The sequence below is a fragment of the Enoplosus armatus genome, chromosome 3 (assembly GCF_043641665.1).
Source record: "Enoplosus armatus isolate fEnoArm2 chromosome 3, fEnoArm2.hap1, whole genome shotgun sequence".
In the NCBI taxonomy this organism is placed as follows: domain Eukaryota; kingdom Metazoa; phylum Chordata; class Actinopteri; order Centrarchiformes; family Enoplosidae; genus Enoplosus; species Enoplosus armatus.
Genome location: NC_092182.1, coordinates 1392587 through 1402771, shown reverse-complemented (window position 1 = coordinate 1402771; position 10185 = coordinate 1392587).

Genomic DNA, 10185 nt, shown 5'->3' with positions numbered 1-10185 from the left:
TGTTGCCGAGCTCAGATTCCGTCCTGTCAGACCGCGTTGAGGGCAGAGATGCACCAGGATGTCTTTGGGCTCTGTTTAGCGTGTCAAATCTTTCAAATTGCTTCCTCCGACAGTCACCATTCTTCTGACTGCTGAGCTCCCGAAAGCCTGTTGTGTTGCCATGGCAACCAGCAGCCAGTCAGTTTTGAATATGGTGATTTTGATGAATGGACAACGATATGATAAATCTTGCTAAATCTACCCTCAAGGCACCCCAGGCTGATCCAAAGCCAGCACATAGGACACCTCGTTCTCGTTTCTGTTCATGTTTTGTGTTTTTATACGTTGTGTGAGTAGCAGCTGACACACATGTGCGGCTCCAGCTCTCCCAGACACTCATCTCACTGCACACACACACACACACACACACCATCCTGTGACACATGCTAGCTACACTCCGGGCCTCCAGCCTCTGCATGTGTGTGTTTTTTTTTTTTTGTTTGTTTTTCTCGTGTTCATGGCGATTAATGTGACTCTGCATTCAGCGTATGTTCAGCTGATGAGTGTTTTGGAAAGCTCCGTAACAGAAGCTGGCAGAAGCTCCAGCTCTCAGGAAGACAGCGGTCCCTGTCGCCTCCGGCAGGCCAGCTGCTGCTTGAATACAGGCGTTTCTGTGCGGGGAACTCAATAGCACTGACCTCGGAAGGTTTTTTCTCACTGTCCTTGAGGACTTTTCCGTTCGCCTTGTTTAGCCGCCGTTAACATGCGTTAATATACATTGAGCACGCATTTGCCGAGTAAAACGGTGGCTGAAGCGAGTCAAACATTGTGCAGACGGAGTAAGAAGTGTCGAGGCTTTGGCGCAAAAATAAAACACTGATTACACTTTTAATTGTACAGGACACTTGAATTACATGCTGTGACCTAGAGGGGGCGCTCATTAGAATGTGGTACACTTCCTGTACGTCGGCTGGATCCTCTCGGTCTGTTAGCAGACATGTGCTACATAGTCAGAAACATGCATTTGATCCCTTTTGTGCCAGAGCAGATCACTCCGTGGGGGGGGGGGGGGTTAAAACAACATTTTAGTTTATTTCAACTCGAGTCTTCATTGTGTCGGCCATCATTCCTATTTTTTTTTTTTTTTTTTGTGTGTGTGATCAAAACATTTTTCAAAATCATTTTTCCAATACTGGAGGTTGAATTGATTGTAACAGCAAATCATTCTGTAATACAGGACACTGAAATTTTTAAACATGTGTCTACAAGCATGGTACTCATTGTTTATTCGCATTTATAACATTCATCGGCTGCCCAACAAAGGGCTTTTATTTGCCCCTCCAGTCTTTAAAGCCCCCCCCCCCCCCCCCCCCTCAACCCTGGGTGGCACATGGGTAAAAAGAACTGGAAAAAAAGTTGAAAAGTAAATAAGTATACATATACCTGCATACATGCACACGCATAAAATAATGAAACAAGAGAATTAAAAAAAAAAAAGTCCATCATTCTTATTTCTGATAAAATTGCGCTCACCAAATGAATAATAACATATTTTATTCAGAGTGCACTTTTCATGGTACTCAAAGACCCTTTACAAAAGTTAAAATGAGGATAAAAGCCACATACTAACAACATAAACGCACGTGAATCGCGCATTAAAAGCAGTCAAATTTTAAAGCTGCCTTCATTGATTTTTCTTACTTGGGGTTGACGAGAGCTGTGAAAGCAAAACAATGAGCTAACAGACGCTAGTACGCTTTCCAGGGCTGAGGGGAATTACAGAGCTGGGTGATATGTCTCTGCGGGCTTTTTCCATTCCATTATTGACCAGTGAAGTTTTCATTTCAAGCTATCAGACAGGTTTTAAGCCTCCAGTGTGTTTTTGCTCCCCGAAAATCCTTTTCCTCCTTTAGGGTCATGATGACCTCGCGTGTCAAATGTCCCACGGGTGCGATGTGTTTTGGAAAGTGTGCGCGCAAGGACGGTGTGGCGCGTCTGTTTGATCAAGCGGATTTCGAGTGTGCAAACGGATGCACAGACGTGACGTAGGAGTATGTCTCTGATGTGTTTGCTGTCGTTTTGCCTGGTTCATTGTGTTGACCGGTGTGCAGAGCTGCAACGGATTTTGACCAAAGAGCTTCAAAAGACTTGACAGTCCACACGATCTCAGTGATATCCCAGCTTTTCCAGAAAGTTCAGACTGGGGTGCCCAGGCCTGTAGCCAATCAACAAGGCAAGTTGATTCAGGTGATGGCCCTTGTGATGAAATGATTTCCACAGCTATAAAATAACACCCACTTTGTGAGTAGCCATAGTGATCCTTTAAAGCCCCCATGTTCTGCTCATTTCAGCTCCACGTTTTTATTCTGGGACTCCACTAGAGCAGCTTCGCATGATTCACAGTTGAAAAAAGTCCTGATGTATCTCCTCCTGGCCCTTTCTGCAGCCCCTCAGTCCCCCCCCGTCTGAAACAAGCCGTTTGAGACAAACTGAACAACCTCCAAAAACCTGAAGAGTAGTTCCTGAGCAGAGCGCTCCAATAACTCAGACAGACTGAGCGGGTGGATGAGCGTCCCTGTACTTGGTGGGGGGGGGGCGTGGCTGACTGTATAGTTGTGACATCACAACCTTACTGAAGTCCTGACGGCTCGTTTAAAGGCGCAGCGTCTGAATACGGGGCTGTGTTTCATTTCTCCGTGGACTGAGCGCTCTGATCCTTTCACAGTATTTATTCAGCACCCAGAGCTGCTTTATGATCAAACAAGACATGGACGTCTCACTCTCTACAATATAGGTCCTTTAAGGCTGAACCCATGAATATCTCGCCCTATATAATCTGTGCCATAACCACAATTCCCTGCGAGACTAATTAGGATCTGCCCTGTGGCTATTTGCATGCACATGTGGCTGAAGCACCATCTCTCAGCGCAGGCACAGACATTACACCTTGATTGCAGTGAATCACAGGCTTCAGTCAATTCACCCGAACGAGATTTAGGAAGGAGTCATTCGTCGAAATGATGGTTATCGGGGGGAGTAAACAAAGCAAAGCGTTACAGAGGAAGACGTGTCACCATTAAGGTCCACTTAAGGTGGAGCCAGTGAGAGAAAATTCACCACGTGTTGCGTATAGACACCGCATGCTTTCTAGTGATAAGGACGCGGGGTCAATTAAGAGAACCGAAATGTTCCACTCAATGTTGTACTCGCACACAAACAGAAGTACTGTTACTCTGATAAATGTGGATGCATTAGCGCGACATTATTTTAAAGCATTGCGTTGAAGGGTAACACAGTGCGCTGGGCTTTCAAGATACAGTGGACGTCAACATGACGTAGGACAGAAAAGTCAATGTTACCTCTGCATCATTGAATTCAGAATGATCCCAGCTCTGGACATTCATGGCTGTACGTATACAAAGAGTACGCATCGCCATACGCATGCATATGATCCATGCTGAACCTTGGAAGGACTGACGGCTATAGCACATTTCCACTGTGTCTTGAAATACGTTTTAAAGGCCCCACGATTTTTATTTTTATTATTTTTTTTTAAATCTTGTTTTTGTTTTTTAATCGGTTTTGCAATGTGCCAGTGTCAGGAACGGATGGACCACTACAACTACAGCAACGAGAGTAAACGTCATTTACAGCGTCCAGCCCTGACATACAGAGCCAGGTGTAAACCTGAACCAGCTCACGAGACGGAGGCACGCGACTGAGGAAGATGTTGCCCCCCCCCCCCCCCCCCAAAATAAAATGGACACTGGCTGGGTTGTGGACTGCAGACTGGGCTCGTCACCTCCAGACACTTAGACAACTTGGCTGTCCTCCGCTGACTGTCAGCTCTGTCCCTGAGCTGATTTATGGCGCACACATATTTCCTCCACTGTGAGAGATAGCCAGCAGACGTGCGCTGACAGTGAGGACGGCGCAAGGCGGCAGCAGTTTTTTTTTGCTTTTGAAGCTTAGCGTGGGTCCCCCCCCTCTTTTTATATAACGACAACGCACGAGTGCTGGATGAATGGTGCTCAATCACTGTGTTGGTGTAAAATCAGATAACCTGGAGCTGGTGGCTCGGCATCACGCAATCAGCCCCCGCTGGGACCGAATCCGCTTTGAGCGGGCTGCCGTTATCTTTTGCATTACACGGCAAATTGTTTGTCAGACGTATCTCCCCTCGTGGTCCAACTCCCATTCGTGTAGTCATATTTATTTGTGATGGTTCGGCATGTAATGTAACATCTGGCAGTACCAACCCTAACCCACTACCCACAATTTCAGTGTTCGTTCTGATGAGAGACCCACTTGTCTTGATTCATTTTTAATATTATTTAATATTTCATGTTCTGCCACAGAGAGATGTTTACAAGTGCCATTTTGGGGAAATGTGTTACATTTATTTTTCTCCTCTCTCTCACACACATTATGTGGGTCTCAGAATGTGGCTTTGAAAGCTGCCAAGGGTACCTTCAGCCCTCCTGATTGTGAAGCATTTCACAAACATGTCAGTTTCGTCACTGGCCTGAGTGACATTATCATCCATCACTATTTGATAACAAGAGGAAAAACTGCCATCACTCTACCTACTCTGTGTCTGTCTTTTATTTTCCTCACGTGTCTTAATGGCTTACATATTCATCTCCTTACACGAGATGAAATCAAAAAAGTGTTCTGTATGTGTTCATCTGTTGTAAACGGGCTGCCACTTCAAATGTGCATCAATAGAGTTGTTGCAGGGGGTGACGTGTCTCTGAAGTTAGCGTCGCCCCTGGTTCCCCTCCACTAAAAGCCACTGGGATTGTTCCAAGGGATTTTGGATTATTGCAGAAAAGAATCTCTGTGGCAAAACAAAAGTTTATGATACTCACACGTTTTGTTCAGCAAGATAATCTTCACTAATGAACACCACACCATAGAGATATATAGACAGATGGATACAGAGTGTAAACACAGCGAGGCTGTAAAGGCGGACTGGTGAGTAGGTTAATGTCCGCGACAACCTCTGTAGTCTCATATAGCCGCTTATTAGCAACCGCCTTTTTTTAGACACTTAAAAGCTTCAAAATTCACGAGTGGGGGGGGGGGGGTATCTACTGATGTATTTTATGTCGTACAACAAAATGTTGAAAATCTCTTAAGCTCGTGTGTAACCACAGACCTTATTTCAGGCATCTAACCAAAAACCCATTCAAAAAAACCCATTGACTTCCAGACGAGGGAACAGGAAGTGTAAACACATTGTATTATTAGTCAAGCATTTAGCAGCTACAGAGACAGAAAGGGTTCTCGGGGGGGTGGGGCGGAGATGAGGACAGAGCTAAAAGAGGTCATTTTTGATAGTTTGCTGAAACAACTCCACAAGGTGTCATTATGTCAATGTCAGGTTTTCAGCTTGTTCCCCACAGGTGCCCCCCCCCCCCCCCCCCCCCCCAAAAAAAAAATGTTGATGCTGCTGTAACATTTGTTCAATTTGTCAGTCAATTTTGAGAGTCAAAAGAAAGAAAAGACATAATGAGGGGTGGAAGTGGAGGTGATAAATTATCAAGCGATTTGATTAATTTAAAGCCGACTTGATGAAAACGGAGCCATGTTTCATAATTTCGCCCGTCTGACATTCATCATTCACAATACAAAACTTCATTTTCATTCATTTAAAGGTCCCATAATGTAGAGAGTGAGACGTCCATGTCTCGTCTGATTATAAAGCAGGTCCGGGTGCCGTGCAAATACTGTGAAAGCATCAGAACGCTCAGTCCACGGAGAAATGAAACACAGCCCCGTATTCAGACGCTGCGCCTTTAAACGAGCCGTCAGGACTTCCGTAAGGTTGTGATGTCACCGCACTCAATCACAGCACCGCCCACTGATCCCACAACAAGCAGTTTACTTTTCACCGTGTCAATAATCTATCACTCCATTTTTCAGTTTACATGCATTTTCATCACCTCCATTCATATCGCTTATTTTTTGTTACTTCCACCCTTCATAACTTATTAAACTGATAATTCGCGAGACATGAAACACGACAGCAAATACGTGAATAAAAGCATCAGATCATTAGGACAGAGATCAGGGCAACTACAGGGACATGATAACCAGCAGTACAGCCTCAATAGTTTAGGATTAACATTGCCCTTCACTTGGTGATTTCCTCGATGCCTTAGATTGCCTTGAGCTCACCCCAGAGAATGAACTGAGCCGATGTATGTTTCAGTCCAGCAGCTGTTTTTATATAGAATCCATTCAGGAAATCGTATTCATAAAACATTTAGAATGGCCTCCTCAGCGGAACCAGCTGAAAATCCAAACTTGACATTTTCTCACTCCATAAAGTTGTTGTAGAGACCTGGTATCAACATGCGTCCCGGGGCGACCTATCCATGCATGCGGAGGCGCATGTTAATGCCAGGCGTGCACAGACGTACCTGGAGCTGTCCACTTGTGAGCGGATCACAGTCAATCTCTAGCTGTCAATCACGGCGTCTCTTTTTGTAGCATCAAATAACTCATTAAAACCATCAGAAAGCACTTGAACAAACATCAGCGTGATAAGAACGTGTACTTTTTTTAGTTTGGCTCATCCGCTAACATGGAGTGGGGCGGGGCTTATGACCTATACTGCAGCCAGCCACCAGGGGGGGGCGAGCGCTGCACACACACGCGTCCCCTGCATGTAGCTCTAAAAACTTCCAAATGACAACAAGTCGAACATCACGGCAAGGCGTGTTTCTCAAACCTGACGAACACCAACGTTCATAATCCCAGACTGCTCTTTGGTTTGAACCTGGTTGACAAAAGTCAGCATTTTCTCCTAAGAGAGGCCATTTGCCCCTCTAAGCAACAGAGAGAGAGACAGAGAGACTGATGCATGTTTTTAGCACTAGCAGGTTGGACGTTCTCCTTTCTGGTCCACAGGAGAACCCAATGAATCGGCTGCAATTCACTCAAAATCCTGCCGCACGAGTGCTGACGGAGACCGCAAGCCGAGCGCCCCGGGTCTTTACGCCGGTTACCTGTCAGTCCACCGCGGCGACGTTAAAATTCTTCCGTCAGTTTGTAAGGCACTGCCCGTCGTTGCACCAGACTGCCTCTCGGCAACGCTTCTGGTTCATGAGCCAGGAAGTTCCCCTCAGAGCCTCCGGGTTCTTCTCGTTTGTTAGCTGTTCCACAACGCGGAACAAAAACATTTTGGCGAGAAACATCATTTGGTCCGGCTTTCATGTCGTCATTTATGCTTATTTTATTTCCTATCATCATCATCATATTATTCATCTTACTCTGTGTGTGTGTGTTTCATCGACATGTTACTGCTGATTATTATTTAATATCTTTATCATTTTATTTCGTTTGTGTAGCGTCTGCTGTAGCTGTTTCGGTGCGCACGAGCCTCCAAATCCATTTTTAACATCCAACCTTTTGTCAATAGCTTGTTAAGCACTTTGAATTGCGTTTGATTGGTTTGACAGGTGCGATACCAATACATTTGATTGACATGCAAAAAAAAAAAAATCCGCTTCACGGGCGCACGAAAGCAGCCAGCATGCAGTCTGAGCACGAGCACGAGCAAGGGGCTACTGGAGTGCGCTGCATCTGAACGTGACATGGAGTAAGCCGTGCTCTCAAATTGAAAGACCACGCTCTCGAATAAAGATAGGAGGAGAGAAAAACAAACGGAAAAAAAAAAGAGCCCCGTGTCAAATTTGCTTCGCGTTCCACCCGAACACACCTGCAAAAGACCCCATCACACCTGTCTCAGTGTAAATGAATACATTCGCCGTTTGTGGCTTTGTCTTCTCTGTTTGACCGAGGAACGGGCGCTCGGCAGCGTGTCGGCGGTCAACGACTCGCGGCCCATCTATCGGAGGCAGACAACGAGGGGAGGGGGGAGTCGTACTGGACACAGACAAATAAAACCCACTGTTTTAGCGCCCGCTGATGGATCTCAGTATTGAGCACCCAGTCAGGCTGTTGAAATTCGATGCCTTCAGCTGAGGACACACACACACACACACACACAGAGAGCTATGTGTTTTCAACATGCATTGCACTCACCCAAGCCTGTTATCTTAGTTATAGAAAAATCAATCTAGTACTGTTATGGAGTCTCTTCACAGCTAGTCACGTGGGCGTGCAATGAATGTCTTCCAAATCGTGTTTTCTGCTTTCAAGAGATTGCCTAAATGTCGCTGAGCAGCGCATATTCTTTTCGACTCCCTGTTTTGCGCTGAAAATGGAGCAGTTGCGTGCCCCCCCGCCTCTCTCCGCTGTAATCAGAATCGAGAGGTTACCTCCTAGAAACCGCGCAAGGACAAAGCTGGGACGCTGCTCGGCGCAATCATTCACAGGCGCAGTAGTGGTGCTCTGAAGGCAGCCTCGCTCAACCTTCAATCTATCAGGCCTCCAACCCGAGATACATGACAAGAGTAACAGTGGGGGGGTTGGGGTGGACTGTGTATTAACAGCTGTTCACTACATGTTTCCATATGCAGGTGGAACGTCTCCAACTATAGCTGAGATGCTGTACCTTTTAGCTATAGGGGGGACCATAAAAGGTAAAGTTGACATTATTTAGTGGTTTTCTCATTATTAACGAATCCCATGAAGAGACCAGAATATTCTGAAAAATATTTATTTTTATATAACATCGATAGAGGGAGGATGTCAGTGCGGATCTGCCCGTTCACCTCAGCATGAACGCAGCACTGAAGCCTTCAACAAACGGCGCTTGTGACGTGGCAGCTTGTGGTTTAGTGGGTCACTCACTTACACAGCTGTGCCCTCGGCGCTTCAACAGAACAGAGTATCTGGACAGCCGTCATTCCGGGATCAAACACAGCCGGATTTGCAGCCAATATAATGCATCACTTTCCTTCTAATTTTAGAGTCGATGCTCATTTTTTCGCGGCGTCTAATTTCTTTTTGCGTACACTGAACGGTTGCTATGGCCTTCACAGTCACCGGATCTCAACCCAACTTTTGGAACTCAGAGACTTGGATATTGGGTTATAATGTGTTAGTATACCTTAAGTGGTATTAAAAGGAAACTACTGATGTTGCTTAGAAAACCATTTTATATTTCTATTTCGTCTGTATTGCATGCTTCTGCTGACCAAAATAGTACACTTTTTAAAAAAAAAAAAGACACTCTCGTTATCTGAAGCTTCTCTGACACTGACAGCACTGACACACATATTGAACGCTGACAGTAATCACAGTGGACTCAATGCCATAACACAAAATGGAAATTAAGACTCTGGGGCCAGTTGTTCAAGAGCAATCCAAAGGGATTACGGCCGTCGGATCAGGTCTTTAAAAATAACGGGTCGTTCAAGAGGAAATCTGGATTCTGAAAACCGGATGGGATCAGGTAATCCCATCCTGGTTTTTAATCTGGATTAAAAAACCCTCAGTTTGTGTTGTTTAAAAACTTTTTAGTAGGATTGGGATCACTTGGATCCAAAACACCAGGATCATTCTGATCCCAGCTGAAGGGTGGACTCTGGATCAAAATGTCATAAAAACTTCAAAATTGATGAAAAAATACACTCTGCACGTGATTTGTTTAGCTATCACTGTGATGAAGTAAAAATGTATTAAATCAAATGGTCGTTTACCACTTTATATTATTTGCAATGAAACAACCGTCAGAGATGAAGCAGTCCAAAATAGTTTCGAACAACTGGATCCCTCGTCAGAGCTGGTCAGTGGTCAGTTTTGTCAGTTTACGTTAAAAACGTGCATTTGTGGTTCATATGTTTGTTCAGCTTGACTTATTGTGGGTCAGCTAAAAAGTCTGACCATTTAAAAAGTATTGAAAATGGAGGAGCATACCATTCAGAGCTGGTTCGGTGCTCCTAAAAAGTTGGATTCTGGATCAGAGTGATCCAGAATCCAATTTTCTTTGACAAACCGGTACAAAAGTAAGACGGATTACCTGATCCTTCCGGATCTGAACCAGATGGCCCCTGGATTTACTAAGATGGTTTTACCTTGTTATCATAAACCACCGATTTGGTAAATACGGTATGAGTGCTAAGTTTAGAGAGTGATCTAAAAATATGATCTATTATCTGTTATTATCTATTATTATTATTATTATTATTATTATTACTATTATGTTTGAACCTTCTCTCAGTAAGCAGTCTTCAGCGACACTTCAGAACACATTTCAAACGGTGACCAGGGTTTTCTTACATTCATGTA